Source organism: Notolabrus celidotus, chromosome 13, assembly GCF_009762535.1.
Source record: "Notolabrus celidotus isolate fNotCel1 chromosome 13, fNotCel1.pri, whole genome shotgun sequence".
Classification (NCBI taxonomy): domain Eukaryota; kingdom Metazoa; phylum Chordata; class Actinopteri; order Labriformes; family Labridae; genus Notolabrus; species Notolabrus celidotus.
The window spans coordinates 27,235,893-27,260,236 of record NC_048284.1 but is presented as its reverse complement, the minus strand read 5'-3'; the positions used below and the strand labels follow the sequence as shown (position 1 = coordinate 27,260,236).

At 40.2% G+C, this 24,344-nt stretch overlaps 1 long non-coding RNA gene across 1 annotated transcript; it reads left to right on the top strand.

The window, feature by feature from the left end:
• The first annotated feature begins 21,199 nt into the window (after positions 1–21,199).
• On the top strand, positions 21,200–23,677 carry LOC117824629. Its single transcript, XR_004633617.1, has 3 exons — positions 21,200–21,351; positions 21,890–21,915; positions 23,631–23,677. It is a non-coding gene; the product is annotated as an uncharacterized LOC117824629 (long non-coding RNA).
• Positions 23,678–24,344: the final 667 nt, after the last annotated feature.

Here is a 24,344-nt window from a genome sequence, read left to right as displayed (position 1 = left end):
ACACAGATTTCCCTTCCAGTCTGACTCACTGCGTCACCACTTCATGACTCCTTGTGGGGACACTGATGACATTAACCCTGCTCTTTATCTTCCAAGGGCACTTTGTATTCTTCAGTTAATCAGATGTTGTGAAATATCATTACAATTGTCTTGTAATTCAAAAATGATCACATAATCTCTCTCTTCTGAATTATTATGGGCTTTGAATCAGATATGTATCGTATGGTATCGTATCATGAGATACCATACGATATAGATTAGACATATAGATTTCCACCCCAGGGTACGAGTAATGCTTCGTGCTTAGTGTACATCATGTTGTTTGTACTACAGATTCATTTGCATTAATGTACCCTCAGCTCAAAAAATTTGGGCACATATTTTGCAAATGATATAAAAACCTTGACCTCCAAAAGAACAGTACTGGACTACATCAGGCATGTGCATGCATGCTGATGAGACTGATTCTCTTTTCCCCACATTTTCTTCAGGGTTAGAACTGTCAACAACAGGCCACGTCCCAGTGTGACATTTCTAAAGGGACAAAGAGAAAGTGGAGAATTATATAATTGATGTGACATTCTGTTATTAGTCATTTTCTTCTTTCTAATGTCACGGCAGGTAAAGTCCTAAAGTTTGTGCATTTTGTAAATTTTTTCTTCTTATTTTTAAGTCCAGGTAGATCAAAGATTGTGAAAAAAACACAAAAAGGATGATGCACATGATGAGGATCCTTTTCACACGATCCTCCCATGTGGTGGGAGTGACTCAGGGTTTAGGGGCTTTGTTTCAGAACATGTGAAACTTACTGTAAGCTGTCTTAAGCTGCAGCTATGTAATTAGGTCAGAGCCCTCGAGCTGTGTGAGCAACTCTGACTTCGGCATGCGTCTGAGCAGGAAAGACAATATAGTGACTAAAAACATGTAACCTGGAGGATATTTTTATTTGCTCTTGGTTTTCAAGCAAAACATATATTCTTCAATACACTGTGTGTGAAACAATTTACATATGATGAGAGCAATAGGATATAAACATGTATTTTTTCTAATCCAAAGCACAGCAATTACCCTAAATTTCAGTCTAATCTATTTTACAGCAATTCTATTAAAGACGCAGGCCTTAGATATATATTCTTAGTTACTTATATTACATCGATTGATATTAATTTGAATGTCTATCAAAAAAGAACACTTTAAGCATGAAATACTGAAAAAGAGAGTCCACTGCACAGTTAATTATATTCAATGCAAATGATTTTTAAATCAGAAATAATTCAATAAAAAAATATTATTTCAAAGTCAGAACTTCCATTAACTTGAGTTAATTTCAACTTTTGTTAAGAATACATTTAAGCACAGTTAAGCACACAAATATTAAAAATAGTGCACATTTCTTAAGTGAAATGCATTCTGTATATCATAACTCCTCCTAGAAATATGTTATGAAATATAACATCAATTACATTGAATTTAATCAAAAAAGAAAGCAAAGCAAAGACTATAACAAATGTTGTAAATGTAAGATTTGAATGTTTTATATAAAAATACATGATAATTTTTACTTTGATGCCAGAAGTTCAAAAAATGGAACAGGTAGAACAAAACACAGAAAAGTTGTGTAATGATACAAAACACCTGGGACGTCTCAGACCTAATCAGGTTTGCGACAGGTTAACAACATGACAGGTATAAAAACGACACTCCAGAGAAGCTGAGTCTTTCAGAAGTAAAGATGGTCACCACTCTGTCAGAGACTGCGTGAGCAACTAGTTCAACAATCTATGAATAATGTCCTTCAAAATAAAACTGCCACGAATTTTGGGATTTCATCATTTTAAGTGCATAATACCATAATTCTGGAGGAATCTCTGTGAATATAAAAGGGCAACCAAAAACCAATACTGGATAGAAGTGATCTTTGGGCCACTGCATTAAAAACAGATGTGACTCTGTAGTGGAGATCACTGCATGGGCTCAAAATTACTTAAAAAAACACAGATTCAGAAATGTTGACGGCAAAGTTGTCAGGCAGAAAAAAAGGCCACCGTGAACTCATCCATTTGTTGAAATTATGAGCAAAAATGGAAACTAAAGAGGTTTGAACCAAAAGTGTTTATTTTAGAGGGAATATTTAAACATCATATTTCCTCATTTCTGTCAATCTCAGTAGATATACATGCTCATAACTACGTATGTGATGACAAGTCATAGTACAACTATAGTGGCAGATCAAGAAAATATATTTGAAGCTATTGGTAAAGTATTCCTTAGTTTTGCTATAGTTACTTATTTTATGTTGTTAGACAGAAATGTGAAAAAGAACAATAAGACTTCAAGAAAAGTGATGGAAGTGTCTTTGAACAACAAACACTGACTTATAGGGATGTAGATGTGTGTGTGGGCGATGTCAGTGGAGCATCAAACCAAATAAGAAGTCTAAGCCAGCCACATCATTCACATTCATGCAGCCAAACAACAAAGATAAAGCTTTTTGGTCAGTGATGTGTAAGAGGACTTTTCACTTTTTACTTTACCTTGATTTTACCAGAACATTGTGAAACTTGTACACCTATATTTCATATTCGTCCTGGAGGAATTCCTCAGTGGATTTTCACAGCTCTGTAATGAGCATGCAGAATGATGCACAGAAACCGCTCTCCACTATCAGCCATGGATGCTTAAGATACATCTCTGAATATTTAATAGCACCTCTTTTGAACGCCTATTTTTATCATCTTGGCTCAATAATTCAAAGCTTACTTCTCCTGTTCTCATCTGCACAAAATGTGGACGTATGTGCATGTGTGTGTGTGCGTGCGTGTGTGTGTGTGTGTGTGTGTGTGTGTGTGTGTGTGTGTGTGTGTGTGTGTGTGTGTGTGTGTGTGAGAGCATGTGTGTGTGTGTGAGAGCATGTGTGTGTGCGTGCGTGTGCGTGTGTGGTACTGTTTGATACATGTATGTTTGTCTGGATGTGTGCATGCATTGGTGTTTATGCAGCAGTGGCAGTGAGTCAGAGCTGCACAGAGAGGCAGATGGAAAGAAAAGGAAGGGAACACTTGTTTTGGTCTGTGTCAGTCACTGGGTAATGCGTCTGCCCCCACACTGAGCTATCAAAGATGCCTTGCAGAGAAAATAATTTTTAAGTTTTGTGTGGTTCTGACCAGCTTGTCATTCTGTCAAACTCTGTGGGGGAGAAAATGGCTTTCGTCTTCGGGTTGTGTTGTGTTCAGAACATTTCCAACAACAACTGAGATGAGAGGAAAAACATAAAAGGAAACTGCCAAATTTTACCACCATGGCTTAGAACTCAGGCTCCAATCCCCCATGATGTCTTTTCCCCTTGGATCCTAAATCCCTTCATGAAAAGGTCTGTTTTTGAATAATAACACTCCAATCAAGCTCAGACACAACCAAACGCCCAGCACTTGACCTACAATCAGAACAGCCAAGAGAGGAATCAAAGACCTTGATCTTCTTTACCCCCAATCAAGATGAACGACAGGTTTGGATGGGAAGTATACAGACTGACAACGCCTACCTCACAATGTTGCCCAGAGCCATTTAAAAGGATTTAATTAAGTCCTTTTATCACTGCCTTGATTCCTCTGAAGAGAAATGATGCAAGGACGTTCCTAACTAGGCCTCTGGGCTTTGTCTTCTGGCAGGGTAATAACTTCAGTCAGAAAACATCTTAAAACAAAACTGCTTCTCTTGGGTCTCTGATTATTAGTTAATTGCAATGGGTAAAATCAAATCTGGTTGTATGTGCACACAGATGGAGATTTCTTCCTTCTTCAAAGGAAAATATTTTATTTTCAAGTCAACAGGTTTGTTGACGTGAAGAAGCCAAAACTAAACGCACATTAGTCTGGCAATTGCTTCTGATTTTCATTCCAGTCACAAATACAATATTGTGTTTTGAGAAAAAATAATACAAGTAAACTGATCAAGTTAATGCATTATGAATGAAACCGATTTGGTCTCCTATCGATACAGTTACAAAGTTGACATGTAGTGAATACATGTCATTTGTTAGTTAGTGGCCCTATTTCTTCAGATAGGATCTCTCTTTCTCTCTGTCTCCCTCTTTTTGTCCTCCTTCTTTTGGTTACCTTTTACTCATGCACTTGGTTTGCACATGATTGTAAATTGAAGAGATATACATATATTTTTTCCACCATCCCATCCTCTGTAGAATGGATGCTGTGAATTTGATGCAGTTAAGAGTTTATGTATGAAAAAAGCAATCTGTCCTCTTGGCATAATCTTCATTTTCACTTGTTTTACGTTTCCCAGAAAGTCTGTCAAAAGTAGATAGAAGAAGAATGTGATAATTTGTGAAACGTTGAAACACAATCACAGAGACAACACATCAAATGTTAAACAGAAATTATTTTTGGGGGGGAAAATGACATGTCTATTTTTTTGATTTGATGCCAGCAACACCTTCCAAAAAAGTTTGGACAGATTGACGTTTACCTCTCTGTTACGTAACCTCTCCTTTTCACATCACTCTGTAAGTGTTTGAGGAAACCATTTTCTGTCATTTTGAAAATTACATTTTTATTTTTCCCATTCTTGCTTGAAGTTGGATTTGAACTGCTGAACAGTCCTGGGTCTCCTTTGTCGTATTTTTCCCTTCATGATGCTCCAAATGTTTTCATTGGACTGCAGGCAGGCTGTTTAATTACAGAGCCATGCTGTTGTACCAAGTGCAGAATGTGGTTTGGCACTGTGTTGCTGGAATAAGCAAGACCTTCCCTGATAGAGACAGTATCTACTTGGCAGCATATGGTGCCCCAAAACCTGTATATTATTCTGCACAGCATCAATGATGCCTTCATAAATGCACAGGTTACCCATGTCTTGTGCACTACTGCACCCCATACTGTTAGGGATACTGGCTTGTGAACTGTGTACTGATAACAAGCTGGGTTCTTCTCGTCTTTAGCCTTGAAAACTAGCCTCTATGATTTCCCAACACAGTTTCATAGTTATACTTGTCAGACCACATTTCACCTTAGTATATCTTAAATTAACTCAGGCCGAGGGAAGTCAGCGGTATCTCTGGATCTGGTTTGTATGCAGTTACCTCTTTGCATGGTGGAGTTTTAACCTGTGTTTGTGGATGCTGTGATGAACTGTGTTCACAGATGCTGTTTTTTTGTATTGTCCTAAGCCCATACAAAAATGACCACCACAAAACAGACAGGTGTTTAACATGGTGTATAAGGACCCCAACTTCAGGACCATCCTATTTTGTTTTTTTTGGCCTTATCCTTTATTTTCACAGATTTTCTGAATCTTTTATTATGAGCTGTAGATGATGAAAACACCACATTATTTGCAATTTTACATTAAGAAAAGTTATTACTCAATTTACCAGCACAGTCTTTTACAGAGTGTCCAACCCCTCCCCATCCTAACTCCAGAATGACAGCCTCTCTGGGATGCTTTTGTTTATACCCAATCATGTTTCCTGTATCTTGCCAGTTAACACTATACATTTTGAGATGGGCCAATGGGTTTGTTCATTCAGCGTTTTACTAATTATTTTGTTGCTTCTGTTCTGTTTTTTTTGGAGCGGCATCAAGTTAATAATAGTCACAGAAATATCTACAAATGATGAACTTTCTCAGTTTCAACAGTTGAAATTCCGACTTTGTGCTATTTTCAACAAAAAAGGGGTTTCAGTATATTATTACTGTAAAAAGCCATTAATAAACATTTTACACAGCATCCCAACCTTTTGAAAATGGGGTTTGGTTGTTATTCAGCATATTTTATGCTTTTCTATGTTTTCATGGATGAATTCCTGCATTATGAATAATTATAAACCCAATATATAGGAAGATGTGAATCATGTGCTTCATGCATAAATCTGCAAATACATTGAACCAGTAATTGCATTTGACTGTATGTGTGTAAGCTGCATGCAGGCATGCTTTCAAAGGGAAGTTATATAGACAGATGGCTCAGGTGCCCTCCACACCCATGTTCGAGCACTGCTCATGCCAGTGCAATGCGTCGCTCGCTGCGTGTGTGTTCTGTTATGGGTGTGTTCCTCTCTGCATGCGTGTGCCATGATGGTGCACTAATCTCCACAGCGACCGGGAGTGGTGCTGCGGCCCCTGATGGTATCAGAGAGAGAAGCGCCAGCAGCCAGAGAGCCGGGAACACGTGGGAGCATTCCAGACAGCACACGGGAGAAGAGAAGGCACTTTGTGTTTTATGGCAGATTTTAGTGCAAGGTTACCGCTGAACTGAAAGTGATTCACAGCCTGACTCAGTGCTGCTTTTACTGTCTAATCAAAGCCATTTTCACACTCCCTACTGTGCATTGTTTTATACTCTTGAGGCGTATTACAGGAAATTCACTTCTAATTAATCATAATATATAACTGTGAAAAATAGTGTTTAATTCTAGAGGTAGCCAAAATCTATATTTGCATTAATAAAATATCATTTATTAATATAGCAGTACTATGGTAATGGATAATAAAACCTGGAACCTTGTATCAGGTTTTGAATATGGCACTTATTACACTTAGAAATGACAACCTCTGTGACTCTCTGATCTTAAGACACTTAGGCGAATTCTGAGCAAATCTGCTCTCCAAAACTTTTCTTCAGTGCACATTCAAAATGTCGTGAATATGCAGAGTCATTTTAGGGAAAGATCAGACAAGGAAATCAGAACTACTCTGACCTCTTTGTTGAATTCAGAACATGGCTTTGAATTAAGCAGTGGGACACAGGTCATCTGTAGCTTCATACTAAACAGCTCATAAGAGTGGCATCGATCAGTTATGTTACTCTCAGCAAAACAACAACCCAAAAAGCATTAGGCATCACTATTATGCAACAATATTTAATATTGGATTCCAGCTCTGTCATCATTTTCCATAGAGCTTCAGGCAGGTTTCACTAAAAGGGACTCGTATGCTTGATGTCAGCGGGATCCTCGGTTTAATGGATCCCTGTTTAAATAATAATGATCTCTGTTTTTCCAGGAAAGATTCTGCTTTAGGTTGGAGCCTCTGAATGTATAAGGAAATTCACAGCTCTCTCTCTTTCTCTCAGTCGCACAAACGCACGCACGCACGCACGCACGCACGCACGCACGCACACACACACACACACACACACACACACACACTGTGACAAGCTAGTTATCACCAGACAGAGGCAGAGGAAAGCAAGAGTGTCCACATAAACTACCCTGTGACTTCTTCTTCATCACTATGATTATGCTATTTAGGCTAGCATCATACACCTGCAGCTCACCTGGACAGGTGTTTATAGTGTTATAGTGACATAAGACTTCTCTAGAAATATGTGGGTGTGCACAGACGGAGCTAGATCTGCATCTCCCCTCTCTCCTGTTAGCTTTATTGCTAATAAACTAAGTAACTAAAAATACCTGTAGGTGTTTTTACACAATAGAGCAAAGAAAAGACAGGTGTTAATGATCAACTAGTGATGCAGAATCAATTAGACTTCAGAGGCCTAGTATGAATGAATGAAAAACTGAAAAAATAAATTGGGTTGATCTGAAAGTGGTATAATAATAACAAATGTTAAAAACTTTTGAATCAGAAGTTGTAACTTTGAGGTGTTATGAATTGCTTCCACTCCTGTATTTCAAAGATATGCACTTAATCATGTTTGTCAAAAATCTTTGTTTTTCTTTTGGTTTTATGAAACTTATTGGCTGCCTTTGACCGCATAGATCATTCAAATTTAACTGACAGACTGAGTTTGCATCTCTGGTGCTCACTTTATACCTGTCAGTTAGGACTTTAATGCTCATATCAACAAACACATCCTCCTCTATACCTCTTCTGTGTTGGTTACAGGGTTCCCACTCTTTTCCAGAGATCATTTTCCAGGACATTTCCAGGACATTTTCATTGATGATCAAGCTGGTATGACAGTCCAAATTTAGTTCCTAATTTAGTTCCTAAATAGTCTAATATGGTCCTCTCAGTGGATGTCTACATTGAAAGACATGTAGTCTATGGCTATCAATGAAATCATCTCTTACATACTTTAAAATGATGGCAAATTGATAATAGATGCAACCACAGATGTACAGCACTTCACTTTATTAGTGCAACCAAGTAACAATGATGGGCAACATCTCAGCTTTCTCTTTTCTCAAAAAATATAAAATGAGCTAAGAAAAAACCCAAAAGAGCCTGCAAAGGAATCAGGAAGCTGCTTTACTGAAATAATTAAACAATAATAATGATCAGAGGATCAGTGCTTTAATGACCTAAATAGAACTGAATGACAAAAATGGCCACAAATGTTTCTCAACTCAACTCAGACTCAAAATATACCTGCTTAATCATGATATTCATCCTGCTAAGTGGTCAATATAAAACAAAGCAAATGTCACGTTTTTTTATTTGAGTTACCGTAAACTCTGAAAAAATCACACCGGTGTAAAGATGCACTCTGTATTTGAAGATCTCTCAGAGATTTAAAAAATGTAAACTGTCTTCCTGCATGGCGATGTCGATTATGATCAGCGATGTCTACAACGTGGAGTTTCTGTGCAGCTGTGTCGCTCTTTTTGTTCCGTTTGTTTTCACTATCGGGAGTTTACACTCCTACTAGCTTGAGCAGGGGTTCTGAAACTTTTTGGAGCCAGGGACCCCTTACAGGTGAGAAAATTGTCCAAGGCCCCCTCATAATTGTAACACAGATTAAGCACATTAGTGATGTGTCATGATCAAAAGCTGCGGCTCTGAAAGCTGATGCTCCTTTCCTTTCGCTGCTTAGCTCTCACAGTGTTCAGCCCCAGCTCTGCTCACAGCAGAACTTTGTTTTGATTGGTCAGCATGGCGGCCATGTGGCCAATCACATGTGAGGATATAGGATATAGGTGATGGAGGGGAGGCTGTGTATCCTGGCTTCATCTGTTCCTTCAGAGAGAGTCTTCTTGAAGACTGGGCAAATACTCACTGAGAGGAGAAATCGGATCAGCCCATCCAAGCTGAGGCATTAGATGTTTCTCAATGCCAACCTGAGGACATTAATAATGTTTGCTTGAGTTTGATTCTGGTTCTGTTTGTTTGAGTTTGGTGCTGTTCTGGTTCTGTTTGCTTGAGTTTGGTTCTGGTTCTGTTTACTTGAGTTGGTTCTGGTTCTGTTTGCTCGAGTTTGGTGCTGTTTCTGTTTGCTTGAGTTTGGTTCTGGTTCTGTTTGTTTGAGTTTGGTGCTGTTCTGGTTCTGTTTGCTTGAGTTTGGTTCTGGTTCTGTTTACTTGAGTTGGTTCTGGTTCTGTTTGCTTGAGTTTGGTTTTGGTTCTGTTTGCTTGAGTTTGGTTCTGGTTCTGTTTGCTTGAGTTCGGTTCTGGTTCTGTTTGTTTGAGTTTGGTTTTGGTTCTGTTTGCTTGAGTTGGTTCTGTTTCTGTTTACTTGAGTTGGTTCTGGTTCTGTTTGCTTGAGTTTGGTTCTGGTTCTGTTTGTTTGAGTTGGTTCTGGTTCTGTTTGCTTGAGTTCGGTTTTGGTTCTGTTTGCTTGAGTTGCTTCTGTTTCTGTTTACTTGAGTTGGTTCTGGTTCTGTTTGCTTGAGTTGGTACTGTTTCTGTTTACTTGAGTTGGTTCTGGTTGTGTTTGCTTGAGTTGGTTCTGGTTCCGTTTGCTTGAGTTCGGTTCTGGTTCAGTTCGGTTCTGGTTCGGTTCTGGCACGATTCTGGTACGGTTCTGGTTCGGTTCTGGTTGGGTTCTGGTACGGTTCTGGTACAGTTCTGGTTCTGGTTCAGTTCTGGTACAGTTCTGGTTCGGTTCTGGTTCGGGTCTTGTTCGGGTCTGGATCGGTTCTGGTTGGGTTTACTTGCGTTTGGTTCTGGTTCTGGTTCTGTTTGCTTGAGTTCGGTATTGGTTCGGTTCGGTTCTGGTACGGTTCTGGTACGGTTCTGGTACGATTCTGGTATGGTTCTGGTATGGTTCTGGTTCGGGTCTGGTTGGGTTTGCTTGAGTTTGGTTCTGGTTCTGTTTGCATGAGTTTGGTTCTGTTTCTGTTTCCTTAAGTTTAGTTCTGGTTCTGGTTCTGTTTGCTTTAGTTGGTTCTGGTTCTGTTTGCTTGAGTTGGCTCTGTTTCTGTTTCTGTTTAGTTGAGTTGGTTCTGGTTCTGTTTGCTTGAGTTTGGTTCTGGTTCGGTTCGGTTCTGGTTCGGTTTGGATTCAGTTCTGGTACGATTCTGTTACGGTTCTGGTTCGGTTCTGGTTGGGTTCTGGTACGGTTCTGGTATGGTTCTGGTTCGGTTCTGGATCAGTTCTGGTATGGTTCTGGTTCAGTTCTGGTTCGGGTCTGGATCGGTTCTGGTTGGGTTTGCTTGAGTTTGGTTCTGGTTCTGTTTGCATGAGTTTGGTTCTGGTTCTGTTTCCTTAAGTTTAGTTCTGGTTCTAACCCTAACCCTAACCCTAACCCTTATCATAACCCTAACCCTAATCAGAACGCTAACCCTAACCCTAATCCTAACCCGAACCCTAATCATAACCCTAACCCTAATCAGAACCCTAACCCTAATCCTAACCCTAATCAGAACCTTAACCCTAATCCTATCCCTAATCATAACCCTAACCCTAATCCTAACACTAATCCTAACCCTAACCCTAATCCTAACACTAACCCTAATAATAACCCTAACCCTAATCCTAACCCTAACCCTAATCCTAACCCTAATCCTAACCCTAATCCTAACCCTAATCCTTATCCTAACCCTAATCCTAACCCTAACCCTAATCCTAACCCTAATCCTTATCCTAACCCTAATCCTAACCCTAATCAGAACCCTAACCCTAATCAGAATCCTAACCCTAATCATAACCCTAACCCTAATCAGAACCCTAACCCTAATCCTAACCCTAACCCTAATCAGAACCCTAACCCTAATCATAACCCTAACCCTAATCATAACCCTAACCCTAATCCTAACCCTAACACTAACCCTAACCCTAATCAGAACCCTAACCCTAATCATAATCCTAACCCTAATCCTTACCCTAACACTAACCCTAATCCTAACCCTAATCTTAACCCTAATCCTAACCCTAATCAGAACCCTAACCCTAATTAGAACCCTAACCCTAATCATAACCCTAACCCTAACCAGAACCCTAACCCTAACCCTAATCCTAACCCTAACCCTAACCCTAATCATAATCCTAACCCTAACCCTAATCCTAACCCCAACCCTAACACTAACCCTAATCCTAACCCTAATCTTAACCCTAATCCTAACCCTAATCCTAACCCTAACCCTAATCCTAACCCTAACACTAACCCTAACCCTAACCCTAACACTAACCCTAATCCTAACCCTAATCTTAACCCTAATCCTAATCATAATCCTAACCCTAACCCTAATCCTAACCCCAACCCCAACCCTAACACTAACCCTAATCCTAACCCTAACCCTAATCTTAACCCTAATCCTAACCCTAATCCTAACCCTAACCCTAATCCTAACCCTAACCCTAATCATAACCCTAACCCTAACCAGAACCCTAACCCTAACCCTAACCCTAATCCTAACCCTAATCCTAACCCTAATCCTAACCCTAACCCTAATCATAACCCTAACCCTAATCATAACCCTAATCATAACCCTAATCCTAACCCTAACCCTAATCCTAACCCTAATCCTAACCCTAATCCTAATCCTTATCCTAACCCTAACCCTAATCCTAACCCTAATCAGAACCCTAACCCTAATCAGAACCCTAACCCTAATCATAAACCTGATCCTAACCCTAATCAGAACCCTAACCCTAATCAGAACCCTAATCCTTATCCTTATCCTAACCCTAATCCTAACCAGAACCCTAACCCTAACCCTAATCATAACCCTAACCCTAATCCTAACCCTAATCAGAACCCTAACCCTAATCAGAACCCTAACCCTAACCCTAATCCTAACCCTAATCATAACCCTAATCGTAACCCTAATCATAACCTTAACCCTAATCCCAACCCTAACCCTAATTGTAACCCTTATCATTTAATAATTTATCAGCCACATCATTTTACCCACCATTTCCCCATGACCAATCCTTCTTCCCACAAGCACAAAGTCCATTTCCATAGGCCAGTGCAACAGAACCCACACAGGACCCCTGAACCCCAACCCTAACCCCAACCCTAATTATAACCCTAACCCTAATCCTAATCCTAACTCTAACCCTAACCCTAATCCTAACCCTAACCCTAATCATAACCCTAATCAGAACCCTAATCAGAACCCTAACCCTAATCAGAACCCTAACCCTAATCATAACCCTAATCCTAATCCTAACCCTAACCCTAACCCTAACCCTAATCACAACCCAAACACAAGGGTCAATTCTGGGTCCTTTTTTTTTGCCTGCGATACCTTCTTCCATTGTTACACTGATGACACAAAGCTGTACCTCTCATTTTATCCTACTGATCTCCACAATCTTACCACTCTTTACAACTGCGTGACCTCCCTTTCCATCTGGGAGTCACAAAACTTCCTCTAACTCAATCCACAATCCACAATCACTGACATCCTTGAATCAGCTCAAGCTAGTCATTATAATGGACCTTCATTTGACCCGCAGTTGAATTTTTCACCCTACACAACTAAACTTGTTCAGTCCTGCTACTTTCAGCTGAGAATATTGCTAAAATGAAACCCATGCTAAAAGCCAAACAAACTGAACTCCCAGTATACATCATTATCGTTTCCCTCTTTTACATGTAACTCACTCCTTGGCCCTCAGTAACACGATTGGTCCAAAGTACAGAATCAATTTCTTAATTACTCATAACCCCAATACCAATCAATGGCTTGGGACGCTGTGTAAAATGTCAAAAACCAGATTTTGTTCCCTTGCAAATCCTTTAAACCCTGCAGCTAATTGGAAATAGTGCAACAAAAACATATCAAATATTGTAACAGAAAATGGTATTGTTTTTTGATAAATGTGTGCTCAGTTATACATTGATGCCAGCAACACATTAAAAAACATTCGGACAGGCACAACAAACCAGTGTTACATTTGTTTAATGTTAAAGAAAAATACCTTGAGGAACATCTTCCATCTGACCAGATTATTTGCAACAGGTTAGTACAGTAAATTACTTAAAAAAACATTGTCTGTGAGCACAGTATGTCGCTGAATCAACAGATATGGTTAAAGAATGTGCAGTGCAAAGAGGAAACCATCATATGATCCAGAAACACTGCAGACTTATCTGGACCTGAGCACGTTAGGATGAACAAAGGTGAAGTGGAAATCTGGCCTGAGGTCTGATGAATCAAAAACTGACATTCTTTTGGAATCATGGATGCTGCATCTTACACTTTAAAAAGAAGAGGAACCATCCGGCTTGTTATCAGCACACAGTTATGTTGCTTTATTGCCCTTGGCATAGGTTGCTTAGACATCTGGGAAGACAGCATTAATGCTGAGCAACAGGGTTTGGAGCAACATATGCGGCCAGATTATACCTTATTTCACAGAGATATTGCATATTTTAATAAGACAATGTCAAACCACATTTAAGGCAAACTACAGCAGCATCGCTCTGTAGTAGAAGAGTCTCGGTGCTTAATTGGCCTGCCTGCAGTCCCAACTTGTCACCCATTGAAATATTTGATGCATTATAAAAGGAAAATTACGAGTAAGGAGACTCTTTAACTGCAGCTGAAGCCCTGTGGGACAGCATTTAAGTTTTAAGACTTAAGAAACTGGTCTCCTGGGTTCCCAAACATTTACAGTGTTGTTGAAGAAGAGGTGATGCAACACAATGTCCGGCATCTCTTATAGGCAATACATTTACTACTCACAATCACCTCATACAACACTCCCTTCAGATTGAATCAAATAAAAGAAGAAAATGATAATTAAAGAACTATCTAACTATAACTCTAAACTTCATTGCTTTTTAAAAAAGCTTCTTTAATGAGTAGGTTTAGTAAATTCAGTATCCTTATTGGTCACTGCTCAAATATTTGAGTGCAACAATCACACCAAGGCTTTGACCATTTATCAAAAGCACACTTGAGTTTTGCCCCATTAATTCTCTGCTGATATGACGTTCTGAAAAAACAGTTGCTCTTTGCACAGACTGCTGCTGAGCTGATGAAACCCCTAGGCAGAGTCTGACATACACAACATTTAAATAGACATGAACACACAAAGGGAGGAACATGCTGAAATAATCACATAAATCTAAATGGTAATGCAGGAGGGAGCTGGGGACGTGGAAGGAGTTTGATTAAAAAATGGGCCACATATGGAACATCTAACTGTGAAACGATTTCTGTGCCTGCTTGAACAACCTCCAGGCTCCATATGCACAATCACATGCACACACACTAACACATTTACAGTACATAGCTGAGGTGCACTCCCACGTTTGTCTGTCTGTCTAAATGATCCAGCAGTATAGACAGATATTGTTTTTGCCTGAGTGAACATGTGTGGGCAATGAGGCTACAAAAATTGCACACACGTGTGCTTCTCCTGCTGTTAAGGATGGAGATGTGATGGTTCACTGAACAATCAGATCTCCATCTCCATCCTCCCTCTTCTGCCATCCATCCATCCATCCATTCATCATTCATTACTCCTTTCATCCCTCCCCCCTGCAAAAGCTGCATTTATGTAAGAGATACTGTAGAGCACAATCACTAAAAGCCAAATGGACTGAAGTGGATCTACATTACGGCCCGGGTTATGAGAGGACTTCAAAAGGCAACACAGCTCACTTGGAATTAATGGTGTTGGAAAGACAAGAGGGAAGATTTATGTTCAATAGGAATAATACTGCTGTGTTATCTGCGCTCACAGCTTATTATTTCATCATCACATCACAGCAAACAAAAGTTACTGGTTCTTCAAATGAATAGTTTGTTCTAGACATTAAAGTAATTTTATGCATGTAAATCAATTCTTCACAAGTGAATTAAAAGAAAAAAAAAAATACTGATGCACATTATATATTAGGCTGATAAAGGGAATATATTTTAATCATTTGTTGTCCTCATAATAATATTTTTTCCAATTAAAACCAACTTATATAAATTGCTTTTATGAACTTATAAAGCCTCAATATTCCACACAAAAGGTGGAGGTATGAGGTCCGCCATTGCATACAAAGAATAACAAGCACAGGTTCAACAAGTTGATGAGAGAGTAGAAATGATGGTTTCTGATAAGGACAGATGATCTGCAACTGCCTGAGCAATTGTCATCAGGAGAAGCACGCTGCTAAAATGCAAAAAGGCCAAAACTACTCAGTACAAAACCAAAAACACACAAAACCGTAACCAATTTTCAAAAGATAAATGCTGCAAATCAAGACTTTTTAATGGAAGTGTTCCAGGCCTGTTGAGGCTTTGAGTGAAACAGCTTTATTATTGACAGGAGAGAAAGAAGAAGACACTGACTGCTGCAATTAGACCACAATGAGCCCCAATGGAGTGGGAAGTGTCTGATGACCATATCCTCATGTCAACTGTGTCAAAACACATTCAAATAAGTAAATAAAAACGGCTCAACTTCAATTGAGACAAAGTTTCTTATGTACAGAATTCTTTGCTACTGCTGGTTGTAGCTCACGTTAGACACAGATCTAGGTTAGCCATGCAGCTATCAGTACTATTAGCTACCTGCTTCCAGGCTCTGAGTACGTGGGTGTATAAGTGTGTTCACTCCTGTAACAATCAGTGGAGCTTTAACCCCCCCGGAAACCGGAACCAAAGCCCCAGGGAATAATGCATCGCTTGGAAAAGTGGTGTATAGTTAAATAACAGGGAGTAATGTTACAGTTAATGTAGCCAAGAGAGATTTGCAGTTAGTTCGGGACTCTTACACCCGGGGTGTAGAAGGCATTGTGGGGACGGAAGAGGACTAAGATGGATGTCAGGCACAATTATCTCCCCATATCCAGAGACCTGAGCTGTGTTAGTCCAATTCCCAGCTTTAGTGGCAACAGCCTGGGATGCTTGGAGCCAAACCTGTCAAGAATTCCACTGCGCTGCTGAGCGCAGCTTCCTCCAGCTATGGATCCCAGTTAGCTGTGCAGCAAGAAGCTGACAATTAGCGTACTCTGCTCAGCATCAGGGTCTGAGAACATGGGCATGTTGGTTACAAAGCTGTTAGCCGTGCATTTAGCGCTTGCTCTGGGCATCACAGCTCAGCCTCATGGAACTTTCACTCATGTCTCCTAAAAAATTAAGAAACAAGTATGCCTGATATCGTTCTCGCTCTCCCCCATCTCCACTGTGTCTTCGCCATTACTGGTGCCAGAGTCCAGGCCAGACTTTGGATAAATGTCGAGGAAATAATAATGAATGTTACGCCCATGTATCAAACCATCAAAATCGCAGGTTTGGTGTTGTTTTCTGCATATGTTTGTGTTATAGCTGTTGCATTTCTTTTTCACATGTCAATGGCTTTGCATTGTTTGAGCATTTACAACACATTTCTCTCAATGTAAATCATTTGAACCGTTGCAGGCTATCTGCCCTTGTCAGCCACCATAAGATATGGTACCACCTGTGTGCCTATTTCTCAGTGTTTCAGAGGAGGAAAAACTTAATTTCAACTTGTCAAAATGATGCTGCAAGTTTTCAACGAGGAGGAAAATGTCCTCAAGTTTTAATTAACAAATCTTTCGAAAGCCATCATTTATTTTAGGCCTTATTAAAGAAATACGAAGCAGCGGAAGCCTCAGCTAGCATAGTACCAAAAAGAATTTAAAAGCTAAAACAATCAATGACAAAATCACATAATTACAGCACATGGTTGCCCACCTTGTCCTGAGGTAGAAGACCACATATTTGACAAGCTAATGATGTATTTGAAACAGTATCCAGAGTTGTGGATACTTTGCAGACGGATACTTAAGTGCACAATTTGAAGTGATCTCTGAACACATTCTTGAGCCACAACAACTGCTCAAACCTTCACTGAATTTCACAGAAAGATAGATTTTGATGTTCAAATGATTCACACACTAAGGGAAATGCAAAAGAACAAGACCACTAATGCTTGATCACACAGATCAAGCGTACACAGATTAAAACCCACAGATCATCTAAATGTAATCAGTAGATCTTAAATGAATGCGGCAGATAAAAGTGCCATGTGAACCTACAGCAGGTGGAAGCAGTTATCAAGTCATGAATAGGAGTGATAAGTGGCATTAGAACAGAGTAGGTAATACTGTATTTCCCAAAAGGTTTGACTCATTAAAATATGATTTGACCTTATCAGGAGCTTCTGAGAGAGCTCACCACTTACATTTACTTTGGCACCGTTTGTGCAGAACGTCTAGAATTCCCACAAGCCATTGATTAATAGTGAGAGACGGAGGGGAAGGGGTTATTTCATAATTATCCTTCTTTTCAGATAACCTGAGTCTCTTGTGAGCCATAATGATCTTAAGCTCTGAGTAATTGTATTATAACTCATTTGGTGCAAAGATTACAGTAAAGGTCTTTACGATCTAGGACAGACACGGCTGTGCCCTCTCTGTGAGCTGTAATGTAGTGTCTTCACTTTAGTAATGGCATGAGGGTGTGGTGTCAAGCAGTGCTTAAGTGTTGTGATCTACTGATGTGATGCCACACACTTCCATTAACTAGGCCTGTGTGCATGTGCACAGCTGGCACATCCATATCGGCCAAATATGCAGTTGCCTGGGGGGCACTCAAACATGGGGTGAAGTCTGGGCCAACTTTTTATGAGCAAAATTCCAATATCAGGAACTGCAGGAGTACTTTAAACACATGAACTACTGAGGAAAGTACACACACAGCTCTAATGACCAAAGGTATCCTGGTCCACTCGCTACAACTTTGTTTCTCTTCCACCCCCTGTGTAGAGAAATTAAGGACATCACGATGGCCTGGAGTCAAACCAGGAGCTGATGCAGTGAGGCCTGGGGCACTTATCTTTAACAGGTTTCATCCTCAGAGTGTATAAAATATGGACCTGATGTCACCCATTGGGTTTTCAAGCCCATCGATAATGGTTGCCTTATTGGAAATGCTGACTCAACCTAACTTTCAGTTGAGCCAAGCAAGAGGTAAAGAGGTGGAGTTGATGTGGGCCTTTAGACTCCTAGCTAACAGCTACTATGTGCCTGCCAATCAGTGAAGTCAGCCAAGCCCCAATCCAGCCTTTTTCTGTGGAAATCTTGACCATGATATTGTCTAAAAGAAGAGTTCTGCAATAATTAATATGAATAGGGAAATAGGCTATTCCCACCGAGACCTTTTTTGTACCAGGTTGTGAACATGTTTGAGGAGTCTTTCTAGGCTTTTAGAGCCTCAAGTGGCGACTCAAGGAACTGCAGTTTTAGCTCTTCATTTTTCAGAATTGGAAGTTGCTGCTTCTATTAATCTGCTTGATAATATTCAGCTCCTGTTTTGAATGTCCTCATTTATTAAAAAACAACCATATGGAATGACTTTTATGGACTTGTATTTGTAGATTTGAATTAAGGGCCATTATATCAACCATAGCTGCCCTTATCATCCCAAGTAGTTTATTTATGTAGGAGGAAGCTGTGAGTTCTGATAATGATCTTGTATTGGCTGTGGTCTGTCTCTGCAGTTCTTTATTGTACACACTTCCTGCAAGTCGAGAGGGCAAGACTAAGAGTCATAAGGAATGTAGAAGAACATCTTGTGTAGGTGGTGGATAGAAAACAAAGTGTAAACTTTTTGTTTTTGTTCAGAGTTTGAGAACACAGTGTCACAAAAAAGACCGACCTACCACCTAGCAGCAGCAGTCTGGGCAGTGGATGACGTAGTGAACAACTCTACACACTGGGGGCGGCTGTGGCTTAGTTGGCGGTTCGATCCCAGCTCCGGCACTCACATGCTGAAGTGTCCTTGAGCAGGACACTGAACCCCAAATTGCTGTGTGGTGAATGTGTATGAATGAGATTAGCTAATAGTGATGGTCTCTCACTTAATAGCAGCCTCTACCATCAGTGAGTGATGGTATGAATGGGTGAATGCTACAAGTAGTGTGTAAAAGTCCATTTACCATTTACACCCAGGCTAAACTCTGCCTTTTTTGTGATCTGGATTTCCCAGTAGCACTGTCATAGTTCCTTGCAGCAGATATCGGATATTGTTCATACAGCAACAGGTTCTGCCAGAGACCTATGGTTGTGCTGACCTTTCAGTGGCTCAAGCCCAGACTAGTATAGTTCTACAGAACCAGTCTGTCCATATCATCTGGTAGTAGCTGAAAAGATTGGATTTCTTGGTGAGACAGTGTAGCACGGCCTGGCTCTATTGGTTCAGGCCTTTCAACTGGAACCATAATACTGCAGGAACTTTAAAATTCACCTGGAATATACCCAGTAAAGTTTTAGTGAAAGGACTCCAGTGATGTTAACCTCTTGCATACCTGTAGTTTTCAAGAAGTAGGACCCCCTTGATGGAGATAGTGTTTCGATATCTTGGATAAACTTAACATGCCTCTTTTGCACATGCCAGATAGCTTCATGCTCACCCTCTACAGGCTTGTTCCCTTAGTCCCCCATCAGCTCTTGCAGCAGATCATCATAAGTTTAACAGTGATCCCCTGTCTTCTGAGCTTTCATCTTCTTTCGAGAACACCGTATGTATCCACAATTGCGTCAGTATTGCTGCAGGATGAGGCAACATCTTCTGGATCACACTGAACCTACACACACAGAGATGGGCATTGGTGACACAATTAGCTGCCAGCACACATGTGAAGTGATAGATATTCAGATCGATGTTGAGGTCTTGCACCAAGCCCCCATGGAGTCTGGTCATCCTCCTGTATCACAAGGGCACAGCAACACATAAAGCAGGGTTCTTTTGGTCTTATGAAGTGCTTCGGACGGACTACAGGCAGAAGGCTTGGACAAACTCATAGTACCCTACCAGGACCTGCAGCCACCCCTCACTGGGTTTCTTGATCAGTTGCTTGACGACAACTCGAACAATTTTTTAATATTCATTCCTTCATTATATGTTTGATACAAATATAACCTGCAAACCTATGTAAGCAAAACCACAGAATAAATGACCAAGAGTTTTTATTTCTTAAAAAGATCAGATCTCATTTTTGCACAGGAGCTACCTTGTCCATCTTGATGATATAGACCTCTGTAGAGAGGTCCAGCTTGTCCAAAGTAGTGTTACCTGTAGTCAGGTGGAATGACTCATATTCTCTGATGCTGCACTTGAGAGTTTATGTTATCATGAGGTAGTTGCTGAGCCTGACATAAATCTAGAGACGTTTGGGGACACCTGCTCTTGTGAGGTAGATTTAGTTGAAAGGTTGAAATGTTCACAAGGGGGTGCCTGGTGGCAGATAAGGCTTGGGGTAGGTGATTTATACTTTAGTTTAAAGTCATTGACGGAATCTGTTGTGATCCTGTATATCTTTGCCATTTTTTCAGGCAACCAGAGGTTACCAAAACCAGATTGAACAACCACACACAAAGGTAAGACTTGGGGAAGAGATCAATCCAAATGTACAGTTGAACAGAGAGAGGGACATAAGATAATCTGTTTTAATGGGTTGGAAAATGAACAGTTGTTTATCTAAAACTTAAAATAAAAAGTGTTTAAATAGCTTTCTGAATGAGTGGGGATTTCCATATCATGCAGGTCACCCACTTGTGAAAAAACAGACAACAGGATAATGGAGTTAAGGTTAGATACAGAATGAGGGGGGTGGTGTCGGGGAGAGGCTGTAGGAAAGTTGGATGTAGGTGTAGGGATGTGGGGACTTGTTCCTTCCCTCTGGCTTTAAACCTGGCAAAGTCTTTAATCAGAGCAGTGAAGTCCAGCTCAAAGTCACTTTCCATGGACATCAGTGTTAAATGGTTCAGTTTATCATGTCCCATATAATGCAATCTGTTCTTTAGAATTCAGAGTTTTGAAAAGGAGCGCTCTCAAAAGGTATTGGTGACAAGGAGAGTCAATTAAATCCCCAAGGCTATATCCATGTTTGGAAAGCAAGGCTGAACAGAAATGCCACATATTCAGCTAAACTCTGGCCAAGCACTGGCTTAGCTGCTTTAACTAGCTTTGCCAATATTCAATTTAAAATTCCTAATGTTATCTGCATGATGAATAATGTAGCTTGACTTGGCTTGACTCCTGACTGTTAAAAATAATTCTGTCTTTATCCAACCCTTGGCAGGTAGTACTTTCGCTGGTGTCTCTGTCACTTTCTCTCTGGCAGGTGGCTCACCGCAGCTGATTTGCCTGTCATAGTTGCTAGCAGTAGCTCGTTAGCAGCCAGCTGCTCATCAGCTCTCACCGCTGGAGGGTTTTTTGAGTCGTCATCAGGGCTTGAAGGTTTGAAATATCCAGTCAACTTGAGGATTTTTGATGATGGCTGTGCCTCCCGCTGTAGATTATCCCTCTGACTGTTCCATTTCAGAGCCTCATAGTTCATAACCCCAAAGCCAAAACTTAAAGGTCATATATAATGTCATTTTTTTGCTATTTACAACATGCCCTTGTTTCCTATCAAGCAGGGTTTCAAATTAATTTACAAACATCATCACAAAGTCAGCTTCTGTGGAGGATCTGCAGCTTCTCAGTTTCCATGCAGTGATCTGAGTGGGCGGGGATACTGTGATAATAAGGTGCTACGCTTGGCTTCCTGAAAGTTGTCTGAGAGGGGAAGGCGTAGACCGATGCCGAGCAGAACATTTGTGGAAAACCTCACCCACTGACCAATCAGTTTGATTGATTGTGGACCTCTGAGCTGACCCTGAGGGGAGGAGGAAGAGAGATGCACTTTACCAGCCTGTTGTGAAAATTAATGAAAGTTATAGACTGTGCTTACCTGACTTCATACTCTGATGATTTTTTGTTTCCGCATCCTCAGGTTCGCTTGACTGGAGGCTGATTAAAGTATGTACACGCAAGCAGCATCTTTCATTATATTCTATATCTCTCTTCCTCTACAAAGACTATTCATTCAATTTTGTGTTAAGGAAAGATCTTATTTTTCACCATATAGAGGTTTTTCTCACTGCAAAGGCTAATAGCCTGCTCCAGGATATTTTTCCTTTTGGATAACCATTGGAGACAGGGAGGATAATTTGCAATCATCTCTTTTGTTTTTCACTCCCTTAACCGATAAATCAAAAATTCATTATGCAAATTAAATTAAGTGCAGTGTTCTACTATGCTCATCTTTCATAGCAGGGGAAATGCAACACAAATGAAGGCTCTTAGTTATACACTGCCTTCACAGAAACACATTTCATGGAACTTGGTGGATGACCATTTCATGGTAGCTGTTCTGAAACACTTCTCATTGAAACAGCCCCATCAATTACACAGCTCTGCATGTTTAATGGTAACAAAGGCTGAAATGTGTCAGTGAGTGACGTAGATCCTCTCTGATTGATCAAACCTTTTAAGTTAATTTGGCTGCAGGAAATAGGCTTTAATTCCCACGAGTCAGGAACAGCAGTTTTGATTGTCTACATTGTTACCATAAGTCATCCTTAACATGCCTGGAATCGAATGCCATTAACTCAGGTACAGGAGAGAGTGCACGTGTATTCTGTCTAGCTTTGTGATGGCGTAAATGAAAGGGAAACAGGTGCCAGTTGGTTTAGTGGTTAGGTTTAGGGTTAGTTTGCACCCAATGTACAGAGGCTATAGTCTTAGTTGAAGCGGTTGCAAGTTCAACTCTTGGCCACAACCCTGCTGCATGTCATCCCCCACTCTCTACTCCCCACATTACCTAGATCTCCTCAGCTGTCCTATCTAATAAAGGCAGAGATGCCAGAAAATATCTCTAAATGAAAGGGAAACCAGCCTTTATGCAAAACCATGAGTCTTGGAATATGGAGTACTCCATTTCCAGCATGCACAGCACTCACACTATCTCACACCAAAGACGCAGACCTAGTTATACTTGCAGCCCAATCCTCCAGTACAAACTGTTCTGCTAAATGTGCTGTATTTATTTAAATGCAGCTGGCTAAGGGCCAGGCTTTCAGGGCCTTGCATGCAGCCATGCAAACTCAAGGGACGAGAGCTGCTGGCTAAGACAAAGTAAGGTAGAAGAGTAGTTCAGTATAAACATGATAGAATAAAAAATGGAATGTACTTCCAAAATGTACCCATGCAAAACATCTAAGAAATAATTGTTCCTGAGAGGCAATTTAATGGACTGTGTGATAAACAACATCACATGACTGTGAAGAAGAATCAGAGGATATTTTTTGGAGACTAAATTTTGCCAGCTGATGCTTGTTCAGCACCCATTTTAATCAGCACAGTTTCAAAAAACATGAACTAAAATACTGTGTATGAATAAATGGTAAATCAGAAGGTAAGGATTAGTTGACTTAGCCATCTATCTTTTCATTCCAAGTCAAAAACATGAAGAGTCATTACATTTGTAGCTGGTTGGAAAGGGACATAATGAATGCTATGTTGAAAAAAAGAGGGAAATAATGTAATAAAATAATGTCTTTCTCTGCTTTCTAATCTCTGTCTTTCTTCATTTGTCTTATCTAATTAAAGCATTAAGATAGAATGTCTGATGATACAGTCACCTTTGAAATTTGTTTACCTGAAATTGATTTTTATTTTCCTGGTAAATTCAGATCAGACTATCGAGGAGTAAGCAGCACATCAGACTGATTGATACAGCTGAAGTGATGGTTCAGCTGCTGATAGACGGCAGACTGACAAAACAGAGACAGGTAGCGTATTGATTTCTCTGTGATATCTTCTTACACATGTCTACTGATATGTTTGTATAGCAGGCCCAGGTAAACAAGTATCGAATGTGTATGCATGAACATAGGAGCAGGGGTGAGACCATACGTTCGATACACTGTGGGCGCATTACAAACCCAGTGGGAATCAGGAGGCATATTCTCTGGAGCTTTTGTTTCACAGTTATGACAGCAGTATCTTTTTATTTTCCAAGACATCTTATAGGTCTGGTGGGGAGCTGTGTTGGGTTAGTGTAGCCAGTTAACTCACTGGTTCATTCCACAACTGTGGTGTGCAGACAACTGGATGTTGGTGTGATCAACAGACTGCTTCATCCCTGTACTTTCAGGATGCTTAGAGCTCTCGTCAGATTGACACAACAACATCTTTCCTCAGTTCGCTGGCTTCTAAATCACAGTGAAGTTGAGTGAGCAATTAAGAAAGACAGCTAGCTGGCAAGCTTGCTAAAAAAGTTTAAATGAGTGAATAATGATACACAAGACAACAACGTGACAATGTTGGCACTTTAAGTTAAAGATATTTCAGTGGTAAATATTTGGTCCATTGAATTGATTAAGTCTGAAAATCTAAATTTAAAA